Source organism: Heterodontus francisci, chromosome 4 (assembly GCF_036365525.1).
Source record: "Heterodontus francisci isolate sHetFra1 chromosome 4, sHetFra1.hap1, whole genome shotgun sequence".
In the NCBI taxonomy this organism is placed as follows: domain Eukaryota; kingdom Metazoa; phylum Chordata; class Chondrichthyes; order Heterodontiformes; family Heterodontidae; genus Heterodontus; species Heterodontus francisci.
Window position 1 is genome coordinate 82409663 of NC_090374.1, and position 15065 is coordinate 82424727.

General features: G+C 45.7%; 1 protein-coding gene across 1 annotated transcript in view; it reads left to right on the forward strand.

Moving 5' to 3' along the window:
• Window positions 1-15065, forward strand: part of LOC137368801 (keratinocyte-associated protein 2-like) — a 295004-nt gene that overhangs the window by 655 nt on the left and 279284 nt on the right. The window lies entirely within an intron of this gene.

Here is a 15065-nt window from a genome sequence, read left to right on the forward strand (position 1 = left end):
CTGGAGCGTTTGGGACAATATTATGCACAAAGTAAAATAAAAGCAAAATACTGCAGATGATGGAAATCTGAAATAAAATCAAGAAATGCTGGAAATACTCAGCAGATCTGGCAGCATCTGTGTAGAGAGAAGCAGAGTGAACGTTTCAGGTCAGTAACCCGTCGTCAGTTCTGATGAAGGGTCACTGACCTGAAACGTTAACTCTGCTTCTCTCTCCACAGATGCTGCCAGATCTGCTGAGTATTTCCAGCATTTCTTATTATTGTGCACAGTGTTGTTCCATGTAACACACAATGTAAGTGATTTTCAGTGGCATTGTTCATTGACCCTCCAAAAATCAGTCTTGTTACACTTTTCCCACTCTGATTTTTTTTTTGTGGTACTCAATGTTACATTCTGTCTTAATTCCCCAATCATTCTCATAGGGGCAATGAAGAAAATGTTGACCAAAGCTGGAAGTACCTCAGATGCTGGGAACCTGCACACTAAGCTGCTAGACAGAACTGAGATTGGAAAACTGTAATATAAACAGAACTTGCTGGAAACACTGGGCAATTTAGGCAGCAACACTTGACAGAGACACAGAGTAAATGCTTCAGCTTGATGAACTTCTTTTCACTTCTTTTTGTTCCTTCCCTCTCAGTTTATGATGCAATTATTGTAAAACATCAATGTAGCATGTTAATGGCCCACAGCTAATTATCTGCTCACTGAAAGTCTGAGTGCTCACAGGAAATAGCCAAAATGTCAATATCAACTGCGTGACTCAGTACCTAAAGCTGCATTCTTTACAACTCTGTCATGGTTGACTATATTGCTACTGGTGAGGTGGAATCAGTGAGGCACTTAAGGATAGTGCTAGTTTAAAAAATAGTAATTGCTTTTGTTGGAGTGAAGGAAAATCAGAAATAATTCTGAAAGCTGAAAAGGTGCACTTCACATTTTATGAATAACACGGGTAGAAAATGTACTTCACTGCACATAGAAAAGGGCATAATCACAAATTATATGTTTCCCTCTAACTTTAATGGCAGAAGGCACATGATCGGAGTTGTGAAGTGTAGGAGAGAGATCAGGAATTATTTCTTCAGAAAAAGTATTCACCATTGGAATGGGATGCCAGGAAAGTGATTAACAGGGAATGGGCCAAATCTACCTGTGTGATCTCATAATGCAGAGATTTGACTTTACAATCAATACAATAAACCCCACAAGTCCAAACTGATGGCCTTCAATGTTAAATGGTACATTACAAAACTAGTTTCTACTTTATCCTTTCATTAAAAGCAGCTGGTCCTTTCACAATGTACAAGATGCATGTGATTATCTGAATTCATTGTTTAAATATGAGTACTTTTCAATAAGCTCTGGAGTGGTTGCTCACTGAAATATGCTTCCAACCCTCTCCCCACACTACACTCTAGATTCTAAATCCAGTTTCAGTCCCAACAGTACGGAAAATACACTGATTATTCACAAAAACTCCTGTGCAATTGGGTCAGTGATCTTGAGATCACTGTTTACCCTCTGTGACCTCTCTGGAGTCTTTGACACCATTAGCTTCTTCCTCTCCCAAATCACTTCACTTGCAATCCACTTCTTTCTTTGTTGAACTTATACATGTTATAACCTATGCCTCCTCCAGTGTCTGTATAGCAACCACTCATGTACCACAGGGCTCCATTCTTGGTTTCCTAATCTTAAAACATTTATATGCTACCAACAATGACATCATCCAGAAACATATGTCCAATTTCCATATATATGCCAAGGTCACTCAAGTATTGATCCAAGGATGTCGCTATACTCCAGTTACCTTTGGACATTAAGTCCTGGATTACCAGGTCTGGTTCACCAGACTGATTCCTGGGATGGCAGGATTGACGTATGAAGAGAGATTGGGTCGATTAGGCTTGTATTTGGAGATTAAAAGAATGAGAGGGGATCTCATAGAAACCTACAAAATTCTAACAGGACTGGACAGACTAGATGCAGGAAGGATGTTCCCAATGGCGGGGGAGTCCAGGACCAGGGGTCACAATCTAAGGATAAGGGATAAGCCATTTAGGACTGAGATGAGGAGAGATTTCTTCAGCCAGAGAGCGGTGAACCTGTGGAATTCTCTACCACAGAAACAGTTGAGGCTAAATCATTAAATATATTCAAGAAAGAGTTAGATATAGTACTTAGGGCTAAAGGAATCAAGGGATATGGGGAGAAAGCAGGAACAGGTTACTGAGTTTGGACGATTAGCCATGATCGTATTGAATGGCGGTGCAGGCTCGAAGGGCTGAATGGCCTACTCCTGCTCCTATTTTTCTATGTTTCTATGATTATCTGAAGTTAGCAAAACTAAAGTCAATCTCTTCAAATTTCACTAGCTGCAAAGTACCTCTAGTCTTGACTGCATCAACCTCTCAGCTGTCATCTCAAACTAGGGTCTGGAGGTGGAGGTATAGGACCTTGGAATAATACTTGATCACAAGTTGAGATTTCTTCCCTACAGCCATTTCTCACACTTCTTTCCACCATTTGTGTAACATTACCTACCTCCACCTTTCCTCTTTTCATTTACAACTAAACCCTTAAACAAGTCTTTATTACTTTGCTGCTTGACTTCTCTTAATAACCTGCTCTCTCCTACCCACCACAAATTATAATTGTTAATGAGTTACAACAAGTTGAAGCAGGCCCAGGATCCCGTGGTCCATTAGACACATAGACCAGAGTTTAGTGGTTTATTCACCCCAGCAGTTATGTCTTTAAGTGAAGCAATGAACAAGATAGTAACAAGGATTATTTTCTAGCAAACATGTTCCTTCCTCTCTAAATTCCCCTCCTCAACCAAACTATTTCCCTGGCTTTTATCCTCACAGGCTGGGAATTGTTCCTGATTCAAGGTAATTTAGGTTAACAATTTCTTAATGTCATTTTGACATTTTATATATTCTTAAAGTTGCACCCCTATTATGTATACGAAGGTCTCAAATGCCTACAGCTCACATGTTGTCCCTCACTCTGTTACACAATTTTATAGATAGACAAAGTCCTGTATAACCCTATCATCTCATCCTATCCTTGGGTACCTCTGCAAGAGGGAACATCATAATTTATTTTTCAAATCCCTCCAATGTCTCCTTTAATTCTACTTCCTTACAACAATCTTGCAACCATTTTTTTGTTCATTCATTCATGGGATGTGGGCATCACTGGCAAGACCAGCATTTATTGCCCATCCCTAATTGCCCTTGAAAAGTTCATAGTGAGCCACCTGTGATGGAAACCATACCTGCCAAATGGAAACATATTAATTTCATCAGATGGAACACTACTTGAATCCTTTTGCTGGACATTGCACAGAACTGTTTAAAAAAGACCATAGAGTTGGACAGCTGAAACATGGCTGCATATTTGCATTCTGAGAGACAGTTGAATAGAGAGTCAATGGGAGTGCTCACTGATTCAATTAACATGATTGGTCTGGGCAATCATAATAATCAACCTTCTGTGTCCATGTAAGCGCCAAAGCTCCACACCCCACTGAGCGTGACTGGAGAATTTTGAGAATCAACAACCCTCGCAGAAGATGCTGTTTCAATCAAAGAGCTGGTCACATGACTTACCTGCTGGCTAGACTGGGAACTTTTTGAATTGTGCCTCACAGAAAGGGTTTTAAGACCAAAGAGAAGGAAGCCCTTTCTCCCTGTCTCTCTCTCTCTCTCAAACAAAGTCCCAGGGACCCACAGAAGCAGCTTAAGCCTCAAGACAAAGGACTTTTTCAGCCTTTTGGTACCAGAGAAGCAAGTTTGAAAGTGTGCATTGGGCCCAGCGAGAACTACAAGACCACAATTCCAATCAAGGACTTTACAGAAAAACTAAAGACGGCAACTGAATTCCATTTACTACTCCAATCCCCTCCCCCACCCCGCTTAATTCTTTCTCCCCTCTGTATCTATTGTCTGTGTGTCTATCTTGTATGCATGCTAGTTTGGTTGCATCATGTATTTTAGTAATTTTTACTGAGTTAGAGTGTTAAGGCCAATAAATTTACATCTTTCTTTTTTAAACCTCAGGAAACTAGTCTGGTTGGCTCTTTTTGCAATTACAATTAGAGAGCAGTGAGCAAGGACTCACTAAAGTGTTAAGCTAAGAACGCTGTTTTAAAAGTTAAACCCTGTTGCAGCCAAACCAGGAAAGGGCCAAGAGGGGAGCCTAAGATCTCTTCTCACCCGATCATAACACACCTCTTAAACCACTGCAGTCTGTGAACTGAAGGTACTCCCACTGTGCTATTAGGGAGGGTGTTCCAGGATTTTGCCCAGTAATGATAAGGAACGGCGATATAATTCTAAGTCAGGATGGTGTGTGACTTGGAGGGGAACTTGGAGGTAATAGTGTTCCCATGCACCTGCTACCCTTGTCCCTCTCAGTGGTTGTGGGCTTGGGAGGTGTTATCAAAAATGCTTTGGCAAGTTGCTGCATTGTATCTTGTAGATGGTACACAGTGCACCGGTGGTCGAGGGAGTGGATGTTTAAGGTGGTGGATTGTGTGCCAATCAGGCGGCTGCTTTGTCCTGTATGGTGTCAAGCTTCTTGAGTGTTGTTGGAGCTGAACTCGTCCAGGCAAGTGAAGTGTATTCCATCACACTTCTTGTGCCTGTAGGTAAAATAAAGGTTTTGGGGAGTTGTGAGGTGAGTCACTTTGCACAGGATACCCAGTTTCTGACTTGCTGTTGTAGCCACAGTATTTATGTGATTGGTCTGGTTAAGTTTCTGATCAGTAGTGACCCCCAGGATTTTGATTGTGGAGGGTTCAACGGTGGTAATGCCATTGAATAGCAAGAGGACTTGGTTAGATTCTCCTGTTGGAAATAGACATTGCAGGCTTGTTACCAGCAATTTATCAACCCAAGCCTGAATATTGTCCAACTCTTGCTGCTTGCAGGCCTGGACTGCTTCATTATCAGAGGAGTCGTGAATGGAACTGAACACTGTTCAATGATCAGTGAACATTCCCACTTTTGACCTTTTGATGGACAGAAGGCCATTGGTGAAGCAGCTGAAGGTGAAGTGGGCCTAGGACACTACCCTGTGGAACTCCTGCAGCAATATCCTGGGGCTGAGATGATTGGCCTCCAACAACAACAACCATCCTCCTTTATGATAGGTCCAGCCAGTGCAGCCTTTCCTCTGATTCCCTTTGACTACAATTTTACTAGTACTCTTTGATGCCACTCTTAGTCAAATGCTGCCTTGTTGTCAAGGCAAGTAACTCTCACTTCACCTCTGGAATTCAGCTATTTTACTCATGTTTGTACCTAGACTGTAATGAGATCCTGAGCTGAGTGGTCCTGGCAGAATTCAAACTGAGCATCGGTGAGCAGGTTATGATTGGTGTGTAAGTGCTGCTTGATAGAACTGCCGCTGACTACCAATTCTATCACTTTGCTGATGATAGAGAGCAGGCTGATGGGGTGATAAATGACCAGATTGGATTCTTCCTGCTTTTTTTTTTTGGACAGAACCTGGGCAATTTTCCATGTAGCCTAGCATGTACCTCTCTCCCTCTAACATTTCTTGTGCCATCTGCTCCACTGGAAGGAGGGACCTTTTCAGGCACAGGCCCCTGCCTTTTGGAACTCTCTCCTTAAGTCCTTTGCCACCTATCTCCCACTTTCAAAAGCCTGCTAAAACCTTTTCAGCCATGTATTTGATGTTCCTTTCACTACTCCTTTTTCTTTTTGACCTGTAAAGTGCTCTGAGATGTCTCTCTCTGTCCAAGAAGAGTGCTATGGCAATATGAATTTTTGTTTTTAAGATGTGTTATATTACAACTTTTGTGTCAAAACAAGGTGATTTTATGAAAGGGACAATGTAACTCGACCCAGGTGCTGATTCACCTGAGTGCATTAAATCTGCATGAGGCTGCTTCCATAGTTTGGGTTTTGCACTGGATGAGATATAACTCTAGAGGGTTGGATCTGTTGGGAAATTTATGAAGTTAATATTGAGCATTTTTAATGTTATGAAAGTGTCTGTCCCTGGCCACACTCTTCTAATTAAAAAAAAACAGCTGCGGGTAGAGTGAAATTCTGTGTACGCATGTCAGCCTATATATGCAAAGCTGCCAGGACAGTTTGCCGGAAATTTCCTTGGAGCTGCTCTAGCTTTGCTATTGTAACTTCACTGGAAATGAAGTGGAAATACACAGAGTGGGCTGAATTTTACCGGTCCCTCAATGCTGCGGGTCGTGGGGTGGGGGCCGGTAAAATGTTGCGGGGAGAGGCCCGCCCCGCCCCGCCCCGCGAAGTTGAGACGGGCCCGCTGCATTTTACCGGCGGTGGCGGGACTTCAGTGCGGCCCCCCCGCCGCACGGCAGCAGCACCACTATTAGCATGTGGTAATGCTTACTTACCTATGCTGATTATGCAGGCCGCCACCTCTCCACTGACACTGCCGGATTTTTCGTTGAACGAGCGGCCGCCACGTGCCGTCCCGTTCTTGATCTGAAAAGCCGGTGGGTCCTCGTTCTGCATTACGGAAGGGAGGACGGAGGGGGGATACACAGGGGTCTAACTCTACATTCTTAAAGGGAGGAGGGAGGAGGGATACACAGGGGTCTAACTCTGCATTCTTAAAGGAAGGTAGGAGGGGAAATATACAGGGGACTAACTCTGCATTCTGGAAGGGAGGAGGGAGGGGGGATATGCAGGGGTCGCACTCTGCATTCTGAAAGGGAGGGGGTCTGGGATTACTGGAGGGAAAGCTGTGCTGGCATGAAGGGAAGTACCATGTACCCTCCCTCCGTTAACAGTATACACTCTGTGTTTGTGAGAGGGCAATGGCACACTAGGCACACTGTGTGTGGGGAGGGTGCCAGAAAGGGCAGGAGCATTAAAGTTTTATGGATGATGGGGGCAATCGATTCAGCAGGTAGGATCTTGATGTGATCATGTTGTGCCACTCTGAGTGTTGGCTGAGATGGGCAAAGCCATGGCACATCACATAGTTGATCCAGGAAAGCAGCTGATGTACCCGTCAACACCAATCCATGCCCTGTTAGGAACCTTCGAATACATGAAGGGTTCAACTTTATTTATCACATGGAAATAGGTATGGCTCAGCCTACATTGTGTGATCATCTGCACGTGAGGATCTGTATGCGCCAGAGGCAGTATCAACAGGCAGGTGTGATCCACATAGAGGCCCCGATCATGAGCAGCAGCCCCCAAGGGGAGCCCGCCATTACGTTTGTCGTGCATCTACAGGCCCCACATGACATGCCATCGGATGTCAGAGCACCAGTGTCAGAGGAGATTGTGCATATAGAGAGGGTGGTGACACGCCCTGCTCCGGTGGACATCCCATGGCTTTGTTCCTCATAGTGGTCGCAGTTCTTAAGCATGATACCTCTGCAGCCTTTTAGGGGCCCACCAGAGACCTTTGTGGGGTCACACAGTCAGCAGTGCGCCACTATATCAGGGAGGTCACCAATGCCCTGCACCAGAGGGCCAGTGAGTATGCCCGCTTCAGGATAGACTCTCACAGCTACACCCAGAGGGCCATTGGTTTCGGCACCATTGCCGGAGAACCATAGGTTGTAATGTTTATAGACTGCACTCATGTGGCCATCAGGCCTCCTGCCAGGTTACCACCTGCAGACATCACCATTAAAGGAGCCCTCTCAATATAGATGAAGCTGGTATGTGATCACCACAGATGCTTGCTGCGAATGTGTGACTGCTTCTCAGGCAGCTGCCATGACACCTGGGTCTTGCGCCAGTCGCGGCTGCCACCGCTGTTCACTAAACTGGCTCAGATGGAGGGGTGGCTTCTTGGAGATAAGGGCTTTCCTTTGCAGACATGGCTCCTGACACCGGTGAGAGACCCCACCACTGCTGCAGAGGAGAGATACAACGCCAGCCACTGAGTTACATCAGCCACCATTGAGCAGGAGATCGGCATACTGAAAGAGCACCTCCAATGCCTGTATGTACTACGGGCCGAAAATTCCAGCTCCTTTCTTTGCTGCTCTGCACAACTACGCACCCTATAGGCCTGGCATGATGAGAAGAGAAGTCAACAAGATTCATCCTCAGACTATGAGGACCTACAATATGAAAGACACATGGGCAGATGGCACCCAGGCTCTGCATGCAGGGCAAGCAGTGACCGAGGGACGTACGGAAGTGGCTTATCAGACAAAGGCTGTCTGCTCTATTGGAACTGACATGAGCTCTGCAAGCCACACATCACCCTCGCTCACCTGCTGTGCACCAGTCCACATCTGCAGCATCCTTGTGTAAACCATTAGAGGCAGCAGCTGACTGAGCCAATGTCCATGTCAGAGTCCATGGAGATGCTCATGAGTAATGGTGGCATGGCAATGACGTTATTGAAAAAGTTGGCTCTTCTGAAGGGTCAACGATGCACAGGGATGTAGCATTGGCGCTACATGCTGGCACACGTCATTCACACAGAGAAAAGGACACACATGTTGGTGAGGAACATTTAATGAAAGACGTATTTACATTGCTGTGACACCTGTGCATTCCCATTTGTGTCAGTAAACCTCTGTAACACCTTTATGGTCTATTTCAATCTCACGTCCTGGAATGTGCAAATTTAAGATTATTCACCCAGGTGCGGCACGCCTACAAGAAGGAATGTTACACTTGAGTGAGAGAAAAGGATCGCAACTTCACAGCACACTGGGACACAGCAGGGTAAGTATGTGGCAGCAAAGAAGAAAGTGCTGGGGTCACTCAGTAGGTCAGGCAGCATCTGTGGAGAGAGAAGCAGAGTTAACTTTCAGGTCTGTGAACTTGGACAAGTTAATTCTGCTTCTCTCTCCACAGATGCTGCCTTACCTGCTGGATTTCTGCAGCACTTTCTGCTTTGCTGCAAGATTGACAGCAGCCCCATTGTTCAGAAGTCAGGTAAGTATTCTTTGACAGCTGTCAGGAAGCAGGTGCTGGGGTGCTTAAAATAGGGCCCCAGCACCTGCTGCAAAGCTGTCAAAAACTCTCTCACTGCACCGAATGTCTTGCCTTTCCCCACGCAATATTGGGTGGGGAGGGTCGGAGCAGTGATGCTAATGAGCCCCTGTGCGTAATATCACGGGGCTCTGTGGCGGTCACTAAATGCGGGCGCCGTGCTGAGCTCAAAGCAGACGGCGGCGTCCGAATAAAATTCAGGCCTGTATTTCTGCTAGACTTCTAGCGAAGTTATGACACTGGGGCGAGAGCAGCTCCGAGGAAATTCCTGTCTTGACAGTTATAGTTTGCACTCTTCAGTGATCCATTTGAGATCGGTGGTGTGGTATAATTTAAAGTCATTAAAAAAAGTCAAGGGATGCAGTTTCTGCTTTGGGTGCAATCAGCGTTCTGGGCACAAATTACGCCCAAAATTGCAATACTTTTGCGAAGTGTTTTTTTCACAAGTTTCTGCTGAAATTTAAGTAAAGTCTGCCACAAACCAATGAAATCAGGCAGCATATTAGTATGTAATTTTTTTTTTTTTAATTGTTTGCTTTGAAAAGTATTTCTTGATATAGTTTCGAGTTGTAACTTGGTCATTTTGATTAATGCAGCTGGAAATGGATTTGTCACAAAATAAGCATTTTAAATTTTGCGCTTGAAATACCGCAAGCTTTTGCGATGGTTTGGCAAATTGTGCTGATAAAATAGCTCAACCTAGTGGAAAATACTACTGAGCATGTGCCACATCAGGCTAAAAGATTATACTGGGATGTATTTGGTGGGAATAACATAAGAACAATGATTTTCGGTAACTATTTTGGCAAGGTAATTCAGTCATTCAGGCATCAGGATTGTTAGGGATTTTCCTGAGAGACAAGAGCACCAGAAGTTAATGTTCAGCTCTGTCTATACTTTTCTTTTGCGCCTCCTTATCTCGAGAGACAATGGATACGCGCCTGGAGGTGGTCAGTGGTTTGTGAAGCAGCGCCTGGAGTGGCTATAAAGGCCAATTTTAGAGTGACAGGCTCTTCCACAGGTGCTGCAGAGAAATTTGATTGTCGGGGCTGTTGCACAGTTGGCTCTCCCCTTGCGCCTCTGTCTTTTTTCCTGCCAACTACTAAGTCTCTTCGACTCGCCACATTTTAGCCCCGTCTTTATGGCTGCCCGCCAGCTCTGGCGAACGCTGGCAACTGACTCCCACGACTTGTGATCAATGTCACAGGATTTCATGTCGCATTTGCAGACGTCTTTAAAGCGGAGACATGGACGGCCGGTGGGTCTGTTACCAGTGGCGAGCTCGCTGTACAATGTGTCTTTGGGGATCCTGCCATCTTCCATGCGGCTCACATGGCCAAGCCATCTCAAGCGCCGCTGACTCAGTAGTGTGTACAAGCTGGGGATGTTGGCCGCCTCGAGGACTTCTGTGTTGGAGATACGGTCCTGCCACCTGATGCCAAGTATTCTCCGGAGGCAGCAAAGATGGAATGAATTGAGACGTCGCTCTTGGCTGACATACATTGTCCAGGCCTCGCTGCCATAGAGCAAGGGACTGAGGACACAGGCCTGATACACTCAGACTTTTGTGTTCCTTGTCAGTGCGCCATTTTCCCACACTCTCTTGGCCAGTCTGGACATAGCAGTGGAAGACTTTCCCATGCGCTTGTTGATTTCTGCATCTAGAGACAGGTTACTGGTGATAGTTGAGCCTAGGTAGGTGAACTCTTGAACCACTTCCAGAGCGTGGTCGCCAATATTGATGGATGGAGCATTTCTGACGTCCTGCCCCGTGATGTTTGTTTTCTTGAGGCTGATGGTTAGGCCAAATTCATTGCAGGCAGCCGCAAACCTGTCGATGAGACTCTGCAGGCACTCTTCAGTGTGAGATGTTAAAGCAGCATCGTCAGCAAAGAGGAGTTCCCTGATGAGGACTTTCCGTACTTTGGACTTCGCTCTTAGACGGGCAAGGTTGAACAACCTGCCCCCTGATCTTGTGTGGAGGAAAATTCCTTCTTCAGAGGACTTGAACGCATGTGAAAGCAGCAGGGAGAAGAAAATCCCAAAAAGTGTGGGTGCGAGAACACAGCCCTGTTTCACGCCACTCAGGATAGGAAAGGGCTCTGAGGAGGAGCCACCATGTTGAATTGTGCCTTTCATATTGTCATGGAATGAGGCGATCATACTTAGTAGCTTTGGTGGGCATCCAATCTTTTCTCGTAGTCTGAAGAGACCACGTCTGCTGACGAGGTCAAAGGCTTTGGTGAGATCAATGAAAGCAATGTAGAGGGGCATCTGTTGTTCACGGCATTTCTCTTGTATCTGACAAAGGGAGAACAGCATGTCAACGGTCGATCTCTCTGCACGAAAGCCACATTGTGCCTCAGGGTAGACGCGCTCGGCCAGCTTCTGGAGCCTGTTCAGAGCGACTCGAGCAAAGACTTTCCCCACTATGCTGAGCAGGGAGATTCCACGGTAGTTGTTGCAGTCACCGCGGTCACCTTTGTTTTTATAGAGGGTGATGATATTGGCATCGCGCATTTCCTGGGGTACTGCTCCCTCATCCCAGCACAGGCATAGCAGTTCATGTAGTGCTGAGAGTATAGCAGGCTTGGCACTCTTGATTATTTCAGGGGTAATGCTGTCCTTCCCAGGGGCTTTTCCGCTGGCTAGAGAATCAATGGCATCACTGAGTTCTGATTTGGTTGGCTGTATGTCCAGCTCATCCATGACTGGTAGAGGCTGGGCTGCATTGAGGGCAGTCTCAGTGACAGCATTCTCCCTGGAGTACAGTTCTAGGTAGTGCTCAACCCAGCGGTCACACCACTGGTCACAGGCTCGCAAAAACAGCCCTCGACCATCACCCTCTGCCTCCTGCCACTAAGCCAATTTTGGATCCAATTTGCCAAATTACCCTGAATCCCATGGGCTCTTACCTTCTTAACCAATCTCCCATGCGGGACCTTATCAATAGCCTTACTGAAGTCCATGTAGACTACATCAGCTGCTTTACCCTCATCTGCACATCTAGTCGCCTCCTTGAAAAATTCAATCAAGTTTGTTAGACATGATCTCATCTCTGACAAAGCCATGCTGACTATCCCTGATTAATCCCTGCCTCTCCAAGTGGAGGTTAATCCTGTCCCTCATAATTTTTTCCAATAGTTTCCCTATCATTGATGTTAGACTCACTGGCCTGTAATTACTTGGTTTATCCCTGCTACCCTTCTTGAATAATGGGTCTCTGGGCCTGGCTGTCAGGGACCGTCCTGAAGCTGACACAGTCACTGGCCCTCTGGTACAGGGGATTGGTGACCTCCCTGATGCCGTGGTGCACTGCTGACTGTGTGACGCCGCAAAGGTCTCCACTGGGCCCCTGGAATGATGCATAGGCGTAAAGACCTTCCTTCAATCATAAGGTCAGAAGTGGGGATGTTCACTAATGATTTCACAATGTTCAGCAACTCCTCAGTTACTAAAGCAGTCCGTGTAGAAATGCAGCAAGACTTGGACAATATCCAGGCTTGGGCTGATAAGTGGAAAGTAACATTCGTGCCACACAAGTACCAGGCAATGACCATCTCCAACAAGAGAGAATCTAACCATCTCCCCTTGACATTCAATGGCATTACCATCGCTGAATCTCCCACTATCAACATCCTAGGGGCTACCATTGACCAGAAACTGAACTGGAGTAGCCATATAAATACCGTGGCTACAAGAGCAGGTCATTGGCTAGGAATCCTGAGGCGAGTAACTCACCTTCCGACTCCCCAAAGCCTGTCCACCATCTACAAGGTACAAGTCAGGAGTGTGATGGAATACTCTCCACTTGCCTGGATGGGTGCAGCTACAACAACACTCAAGAAGCTCGGCACCATCCAGGACAAAGCAGCCCACTTGATTGGCACCCATCTACAAACATTCACTCCCTCCACCACCGATGCACAGTGGCAGCAGTGTGTACCATCTACAAGATGCACTGCAGCAACGCACTGAGGCTCCTTGGACAGCACTTTCCAAACCCATGACCTCTGCCAACCTGAAGGACAAGGGCAGAAAATGCAGGGGAACACCAGCACCTGCAAGTTCCCCTCCAAGTCACACACCATCTTGACTTGGAATTATATTGCCAATCCTTCACTGTCGCTGGGCCAAAATCCTGGAACTCCCTTCCTAACGGCACTGTGGGTGTACCTACCCCAAATGGACTGCAGCGGTTCAAGAAGGCAGTTCACCACCACCTTCTCATGGCCATTAAGGATGGGCAATAAATGCTGGCCTGGCCAGCGACGCCCACATCCCATGAATGAATAAAAAAAAAGTGTCACTTGGGAATGTATCCTCTGTTCGTACAAATTCACATTTAGGGCTGAATTTTATGAACGCGCCACAGTTCATGGCAGTGCGCGCTAAGAACGGCATGCATCCCGTGCGGATGCCTCCTACCTGAGCCCCCACGATATTACGTGCGGGGGCTCATTTAAATTGAGGAGGCGGAGCGGCCGCCCCAATGATGCAGAGGAAGCGGCCTCCGCGTCCCCGGCAATGGCATCCGGTGACAGCGCGCAGGCGCCGGCACCATTTATAAAGGGCTTTAAGCCCACAGAAATAAGTTTAATTTTTAAAAGGTATAATAAAAGATTTTTAATACATTGAAAGATAAGTGATGGCGACCCTTCCCCAACCCCTGCAATGGTCAATCCAGGCAATGAAATGACCATCAATTGATTGTTCACATACCCAAACTTTCCCCACCAACCTTCAATATTTTGCCCTTCAACCTCTTCCCACCATCCCCAAATACAATAAAGATCCATTTCCCCACATTACCACCCCCCACCCTGAAAATATTATTCCTCCCCCTCTCCACCAGGTTCTCACCCGGAACTGTCCGGAGTTCCGAAGGTGCGCGTAGCATGAAAGGCGGCCGTAATATTGGAGTGGGACGGCCGCCGCCTGCAGGTAAGTTTATTTAACTATTTTACATGTTCATTTACATATGCTGATGACGAGCCCGCGGCTAGGCAGCAGCAGGACTGCACAGAGGTCTCGCTGTCACCAGTAATATGCGGAGGGCCCTTCTTGACGACGCGGGTCGAGGCGGTCCTCTCTGCGCAGCATTTTACCAGCCCCCATGCTGCGACCTGCCGTGTCGAGGGGCCGGTAAAATTCAGCCCTTATAGTCGGATTCTTAGCTGTCAAAATTGAATTAACAACAAATATGAGCTTTGTCATATAAGTTTCTGAGGAGACATAGTGCAAATTATTGGTGTAAACTTTGAAGAAAATGGGTGAAATTAAACCTTTTTAATGACTGTGTGATTTTTAAAAAAAAGTGAATGAATGTCGTGAATGCTATTTTCATGCTGCATAATTTTGCTGAAATGTGCACGTTCTTTTGCAATTGAGATGACCTTCACAGTAGGCATTCGCAACCATATGTTCTATGGGAATATGACACCTGAACAAACGATTAGTTTTAAGAAAACAAAAGCCAGTTGATCAATTTTGTGACTGCTTGAATTTTAACACTATTTGTCTCAGGTCATTCTCCAGCAAAGGTTTGTTTTTCCACTGCAATGGGTAAGTGTCTATTCTTTATTTTGATTTCACTGCATTAAAATCTCTTTCAGATAGCAAACAGTGATTTTAAGATTACAATGTTGCAGCTTGAGTTGTACTTTGAATATAAATAAGAACATTTCAGAGAAAGTAATGCATTTAAATATGACTTCTACTGAGAGTATAAAGTTCAAGGAAAGGACTATTTTGTTTTCAGAATAGAGTTCACTGATGGCTCTGAATTTGAATACTGTACCTTATGGCTTTCACTGTTAGGCTGTCTGGTGATTACAACTGATAAACACGATTTGATCAGCTAAACAAAATGTCAGTGATCTTGGATGTGTATCAGATGTCCACAATTCATCATATCTGTTCTATCTGGAAGCAATGTGGTTTGCACTAGCAAAAACCAAGCTTGAGGAAAATTGCTTACTGTCACTCTGACAGGTCAAAATTAGCTGGAGAATTTTTGTCCCATGGGAGGCCATTATCTATTATAAATGATTGGTTCCTTTATTCTGT